Genomic DNA, 7897 nt, shown 5'->3' with positions numbered 1-7897 from the left:
GTAAGACTTTTTAAGTTGAGTGTAGTGTTTGGCAATAGGATAAGAAATAAAGTGATGGAAAGTTATAGGACACAGAATAGAGAAAAGTTTAATAAATTTCAGGAGGGTTAGGAAACTCACTAAAATAAAGTATCAAATAACAAGTAGTACAGAAAGATTATTTAGGTATCAATACGTTTTCAACTTTAAAAATGGCTTCTATACGCCAGATGAGAATGCAATCTGGCTTAATCCGTGGTTTTAGCCTTGTAATACCCTGAACAGAGAAGCGGTTACATGCTGCCTGACTTCTGATCTATAAAAACTGTGAAATAATAAATGGGGGTGTGGTTTAACTCAAGAAAAATAAATCCTAGAATTTAAACAAATGAAAATATGACATTTTAAATAGTAGATTTTATTTAAAAGAAGTCGTAATTGTTAATTTCAATTGGTAGACTTGTAGCGAATGCACATATATTTTACTTAAAGTTTTGCAGTTATGTAGTCTATTTTCAAACTTTGAGTACAATTTTCAAGGTGGAAAAAATGTAACTGATCAGTAATGACTAGCACTCATATTTACTTAGTTAAATGGGTGCTTATTTTGAGATTTTAAAACATATATTTCAAAAAAAGGATGAATTAGCAACTTTTTAAATTTTTCTTAAATATTTTAAAATATGATTGACCTGTACTTTTCATAACTTAATTGTATTTTATAAGGAAGATAGTTAAATATAAATAAACTCTGAAATAAGTTTACGCTCACATCCATTAAATCAGACTACCCATTTTTAAAAATATATATATATTCATTACTTTTATTTGTACAGTCTTGCAAATTTGAGTTAATATAATAAAATTATATCTTAAGATATCATCTAAAACATTTTAAATGCTTCTAAAAATGTTTAACAAGATTCTACTTCTAAATACATTCATTCATCTATTCATTGGACAGATATTTCTTAGGAACCTGTTATATACCAGGACTGCTTTTAGAAGCTGGAACTATGTATAGCAGAGTATAGAAACAAACCCCTGCTTTCACTGAGTTTACAATGTAGTGAGATAGATAATAAACAATTAACAAATTAAGAAGTACAGTTTTTCAGGAGTTAAAGTTGTTGTGGAAAAAACAAATCAGACTAAGATGAAGAGAGTGAAGGCAGCTATTAATGACAGGTGGTCCTTAAGTCTTCTCTGAGGAGATCATATTTTAAGAAAAGAACTAAATAAGTCAAAGAACTCATGTACATGCAAGTGCATTATTTGTGAGACTTAACCCATACAATAGAGCGTATTGTTACTTTCCTGATGCACAGATTTTAAAATTGATTGAAATAACTTCAGAACATACAAGGTCTAAAGTTCAAGGACAGGTAGACTAGTTCTTAGCTAAAGGTTCTTCCTGCTAAAATTATTTTCCTGTCCAGCTGAGCTTACTTTTAAACAAACAAGCAAACAAAAAGCCAAATACATGAGGCTGATTTTTATTTTAAAAATATTGAAGTTTGGAAGTGGTTAATGGAATTATTATCAATAAAACAAACATTCAAATCTGTTTTCATTTTGGTGCCTTTGTACTTTTTCTAGGTTTGGATTAGTTGAAATAATTTGTATTTTAATCAAATTTCATATTAGTAATAGATATCTTGGTCCACAACAAAATTGGAATTAGGATTTTCACATGAAATTATTTCATGATTTTAATCTAATGTTTGATTTGATTTGATTGGCTGCATATCCTTTTTTTCTTTGCTTAAACACATCTTGATTCCAAATTTCAGCTTTCACATTAAAAAAATACCAAAATATTATTTTCATGTCAGCTTAAAGAGCACAACTAATATCTGAAATTTAAAAATCCAAATAACAAAAGATAGTATTCATTAAAAAAATTCCAACACCAATCGACCTTAGCCTGCTCTGTTTGATAAGTAACTTGTATACAAGTCTACAAAGAAAAACATTAATGTATATTTTAGACTGAATGATTGTCAGAATACAGAGACATTCCATTGGCAGAAATGAAAGTCATCAGGTTTGGTGACTTAACAATAAAACAAAAATGTCATAACAACAAGCATTTCTTGCAATTTTTCATTGTGCTAGCATGTTTATAAAATCATTTCATGCTTTCCTCCATATGGTTCTAATAATAAATTTATGAGAGGTACTCTAATTATTTTCATTTCATTGATGAAAAACTAGTGATCTAGAAATGCTGATAACATGCCAGAGATCAAATAAGTAATTCATGGCCAAGCTGGGCTTCCAACCAAGGTAGTCTCTCTCCAAAGCCTGTGGAAAATGGTTTCTCTTGATGCCAGAATGAGAAAGTATTTGTGAGAAAACAGGCATGTGTACAAATCAGTGGAAGAGCCAGAAATCACAATGAAAAAAAAAAAAAAAAAAGAGTGGGGGAGGCCTGGAATTAAATAATTTGTCTATTATAGTTGTAATATGGTTGTATATTGCCTTGTGGGTCAGTAAATATGAAACAAAAAAACGCAAAAGAATTCGACTTGTAAGGGTCTTAGACATGTAAGGGTCTGAAGACTTGTAATTTGACTTGTAAGGGTCTTAGAACTGCTTATTGCACCGCCATTAATTATACAGCTTAGACTTGTAAGGGTCTTAGAACTGCCTATTGCACCATCATTAATTACACAGCTGGGCAAGTTAAATGGAGGCGGTTTGTAAAATTAAGTGACTGTACATTCAATACAAATTTAGATGTAAAGTCCTTTACATGGACCTAAGTTTTTTGTTTGTTTTCGTTTCTTTCATTTTTTTAAACAAAGATTGTTCATTCTCTGTAGAGACTGTCGAAAATTGCCAATGTTGACCATATTTTAAGTCGTCATGGCCGGGTATTGGGAAAGGTTTTGAATTAGCAATACTTGTGCCTCAGATAAGCCTCATCAGCTACAATATTTCCACTGTGCAAAGCTGGAGCTAAGTTTTTGCACAGTATAATCACCTAGTAGCCAAATGGAAGAGGATAAGGAAAACTTTAAAATCTATAATTAGGGGTCTTTCGTTTGTATCTCTAAGGAAAAATTGGAAATAAGAGAACTAGGACAAAACAACACTAATTGGGATTTTCCCCAGATGTTCTTTTTATTCCAGGAACTGGCATGAACTCCTTGAGAGTTGAAAACAAGTTTTTCTCAAAGCTTAAAATAGGAAATAACAATAATGTAGGTAAGGATCATTCTAAAGTACTCTATACTACTTCCATCATGGCTTCACGAGAACAGGAGAAGAAAACTGATTAACATTAAGATTCTAGAACCTAGAACAGCAGCTCACAAATCTTTTGGTGTCAGAATCCCTTTATATCCTTAAATATTATGAATGAATCCACATGTCATTTTTGTGTATAGCTGTCAAAATGTATGGTATTAGGAATTCAAACTTAGCAATATTTAAACTTAGTTATTCTATTCCAGTTATTCATTAACTATAATTACACATGATAGCAAAAATAACTTATTTAAAAGATTAGACTTTCCCAAACAAAAATGTTTATTGAGAAATAGTGGCTTTATATTATATTTTTGTGCATCTCTTTAATGTCTGGCTTACTAGAAGGCAGCTGGATTCTCATATCTGTCTTTAAATACAATCTTTTGTGATATAATGTATCATTTAGCTCCTGGAAGACTTCACTAGAAGACTTTATACTCTTGAGATGTGGAAAGTGGAAAAAGTAGATATCATAATATTATTATGATTTTTCTTTTTTTTTTTTTTTTGTTGAGACGGAGTCTGGCCCTGTCGCCCAGGCTGGAGTGCAGTGGCCGGATCTCAGCTCACTGCAAGCTCCGCCTCCCGGGTTTACGCCATTCTCCTGCCTCAGCCTCCCGAGTAGCTGGGACTACAGGCGCCCACCACGTCGCCCGGCTAGTTTTTTGTATTTTTTTTTAGTAGAGATGGGGTTTCACTGTGTTAGCCAGGATGGTCTCCATCTCCTGACCTCGTGATCCGCCCATCTCGGCCTCCCAAAGTGCTGGGATTACAGGCTTGAGCCACTGCGCCCGGCCGATTTTTCTAAAATCTCTAGGACCCCTGTATTGTAACATGGTTCACACTTTGAGAATTGCTTGTCTGGAACAATGCCCCAGCAGAGAGTAGCTGTTAAAGGAATGCTTTTGAATTAATGAATGTAAATCTCGTTGCAACTTGCTGTAAAAATTTGTCCTTAAATTGCATTCCCTGTCATCTTGGGAAATAATCAATTAGACAAGTTCCTGTATTTAGACTGCCACGTTCATTAAGTCCTGAGGCTTAGAAGTCTTTGAGAGCATTGACTAACGTCTGCTGTAATAATCTGGATCTTAGGGCAAGAGAACGTGGCTACAGCGAAACGTAAGTGAGATCAAACTTCAACACAAATATCCAGGAAGGACTATCACAGCTAAAAGGCTCTTTGAACTCTTAATAATAAAACCAGTTAGGGTTCTATCATACAGAATGTAACCCCCAAAGACATCAAAAATCTTACATTAATATAAAGAATTTTGTATTGACAATATACTATATTATGGTGATTCTAGATAGATGCTATATTAAAGTGTGAGATAAATATAGATATATTTAAATCATAAACATGTATGCATACATAAATTCTAGCTGTGCTTAAATAAATTAAATTAAGGTAAAATTATTATAAAAATATTATTTAAGATTCCAGACCAAAAGCAAGATTATCATATAGAATCCTTATGAACTTTCTGTTTAAAAATAATGACTTTTTGTTGTGCCATTTACCTTTTTCAATGTAATCTCTTCACTAATATAAAATACCAAAATCTTAATGTCTCATATATCCTGGGAAAGGTTCTTTACTACTTTAACCTTTTCAATATTTTGTAATATGATTGTCATACCCTTCTACTTCACTTATAGTTTACCACCTTGGTGAACTGTGGGGAAGAAATTAGATTGTCAAGGAAAAAAAAAATTACAAAATGCTAAAGATAAAAGGCATCAGCTCTAAATATTAAATTGTCTTATTTGATTCATCTTGTAAAAGACTATTAATAATTTTGGTAGTCATATTTTGGGAGAGACTTTGTGCTAAATAAAGATAACTCTGATATATAATTTAGTGGAATACACGCATGTATAAGGGTTTGTGGGTGTATGTGTTTGGATGTGTGTAAGAAAATAGCACTTTATAGAAGAAGGACTATGTTTTATTTGATTGTCAGGCTTGTGCAATAATCTCAAAGCAAGAATTCAAATTTAAATTTACAAAAGAGCAGGCAAAATTGCTAGGGTGAAGAAACTGAATCTAAGCCTATCCATTCATGGTCAGGGGGATGGATGGATGTGGTCTGTAAAGACCAAAAGACAGCTATATTTGGCTAAATAAAAAAGAGAAAGTGAGCATGGGTGGTAAATATTACACTTCAGAAAATAATAATGTAACATTTATATTCATTGCTGAGAAAAGGCTGATATAGTTAGATCAGATAATTTGAAAAAGAGGGCTTGGTTTGAAAGCTTAACACTGGGCTGAAAAGAAGAGAAATGGAGTGGTAGGAAAAGCTGCTCTGTAAGACTAATACTTCACTTACATCCAAACTCATGGGTTACAATAATATCAGGCAAAGAAAACCTGCACATCTTGCTGGCTCATAAATGCATTTACTTGCACTCTGCGTTCTCTCTTTCTCTATATACATTTGCAGATGTATGTATCCATCTTCATTAAAACTCAATCAAGGAGAACATTTGTATTTCTAGCTGAAAAGCAGTTTTCATGTCTTGGTAAGTAAACTACTTTATTGTGTGCATATTATTGCAATGTAACTCAGAGAATGGCATTAGATAAGACATTTCTTTCTGTTTTGTTTAATCCAAGAGATTTTAATGAAGAGGTGAACTAAAATGGAAAAGTATTAAGACTTAAGAGAAAAATTACTTCCCCTTAGAAACTTGGATAACTAAAGCATGAGAAGCCAGAGCTTTCTGAAACCTATGAGCATTCCAGAGCATTTTTTTTTTTTTTTGAGACGGAGTCTCGCTCTGTTGCCCAGGCTGGAGTGCAGTGGCGCGATCTCGGCTCACTGCAAGCTCCAACCCCCAAGTTCACGCCATTCTCCTCCCTCAGCCTCCGGAGTAGCTGGGACTGCCACCGCGCCCGGCTAGTTTTTTGTATTTTTAGTAGAGACGGGGTTTCACTGTGTTAGCCAGGATGGTCTCGATCTCCTGACCTTGTGATCCGCCCGCCTCGGCCTCCCAAAGTGCTAGGATTACAGGCGTGAGCCACCACGCCCGGCCTCCAGAGCATTTTTAAAAAATTATCAGATAAATAATGAGCATTTCTAAAAGAATAAGCATTTTCTAAAAAATAAAAATAAATAAACCACACTTATTTGTATCTACACTAAAATATAGTAATGTAAAGAAAGTTTACATGTGTACTCCTTTGTTAATCCACAAAAATGTAAGTAAATTATAATCACTTTAATACATGTTAAAATATGAATACAGATTTTTCTTTGTACATTTTGTCATATGAATATTCAGTTGCATATTTGTATTAAATGTATGTATATTAAGTATATATTTCATCATATATGGAGTATAGAACATTTAGTCTTTTCATGCATAAATCACCGTTAAAATAAGTTGAACCGTAAAGATATTATCTGGTCCAGATACTGAAGCACAGGTATCTATCTTTAAAAAAAAAAAAACAACCGAACTAGTTGAATTTTATAGGAATAATAACAAGTAAACAAAGAAAATACGTGTTACCAAAACCACTACACTCAGGATACTTCATCTCAGTTCTACCCTCAATGCTACCTCTTCCTACCATCTTCACTTTCTTTTTATCCTGCAGCTTTATGCTACATCTGGACTAATCATCCACCTGCTAGTCCCCTCAGCTAATATTTGAAGATAAATCTTAGTAAGGTAACACATTATTATAATAATCACAGAGTAATTATTTTATCATCATCATTTACTTACTTTTGTCCTTTTTATTAAAAAGAGATAATTCATAAAATGAGTCACTTGTAAATTAAAATATGTTGAAAATTAGCAAAATTTTGTGAAGAGAAAACAGGCCTTAAAAATAAGTTTGCAGGCCAGGCACGGTGGCTCATGCCTGTAATCCCAGCACTTTGGGAGGCCGAGGCCAGTAGATCACGAGGTTGGGAGATCGAGACCATCTTGGTTAACATGGTAAAACCCCATCTCTACTAAAAAAAAAAAAAAACAAAAAAAAATCAGGCGGGGGGGGGGGCGCCTGTAGTCCCAGCTACTCGGGAGGCTGAGGCAGGAGAATGACATGAACCCAGGAGGCAGAGCTTGTAGTGAGCTGAGATCGTACCACTGCACTCCAGCCTGGGCGACAGAGCGTGACTCCATCTCAAAAAAAAAAAAAAAAGTTTGAGGAAGGCTGTCAGAAGGTAAAATACAAAGCCATACTTTCCCAGACGGCACATCAATTTCACAAGACAAGGAAAAACTATTCTCTATGAGAAATCCAAGAACCAGTTGAGAGGGTTCTGCACCATAGCGCACAAAACCAGCCGCATAGAAGCTGGTAGGAAAATTTGAAGCACCCTCACACCGTTATCTTTCCCCATTGCATAACATCACCATGTGGAGAAAAACCCTAGATCCAAGTCTCTCCCTGCAGAAAAAAAAAAAGGAAAGGAGTGGAGCATATGTCCAATGTTCTGACTTTCTGGAGGCTGACCAAGTGATACTGACAGAAGATGATCTCAGGTTGAGGGCTGCAGAGAACAAAGATGGCGATTTTTAATAGCATATATTCATTTATCAGAGCCCTTTTCTCTCACTCTGCACAGATCTACCTTGCAGAAACCTCCTTATTTCAGTTTCTCCCTGGAGTGGGAAAGAGTTTGGATGATGTAACCAA

General features: G+C 34.2%; 1 non-coding gene across 1 annotated transcript; it reads right to left on the bottom strand.

Annotated features, from left to right (window-relative positions):
* Positions 1-2798: 2798 nt before the first annotated feature.
* LOC116274851 lies at positions 2799-2939 on the bottom strand. The gene has a single exon (XR_004183607.1). It is a non-coding gene; the product is annotated as a U4 spliceosomal RNA (small nuclear RNA).
* Between the last annotated feature and the right edge of the window lie 4958 nt (positions 2940-7897).

Source organism: Papio anubis, chromosome 4, assembly GCF_008728515.1.
Source record: "Papio anubis isolate 15944 chromosome 4, Panubis1.0, whole genome shotgun sequence".
Taxonomy (NCBI): Eukaryota; Metazoa; Chordata; class Mammalia; order Primates; family Cercopithecidae; genus Papio; species Papio anubis.
The sequence above is the reverse complement of the archived record's forward strand: the minus strand, read 5'-3'. Positions and strand labels throughout refer to the sequence as shown.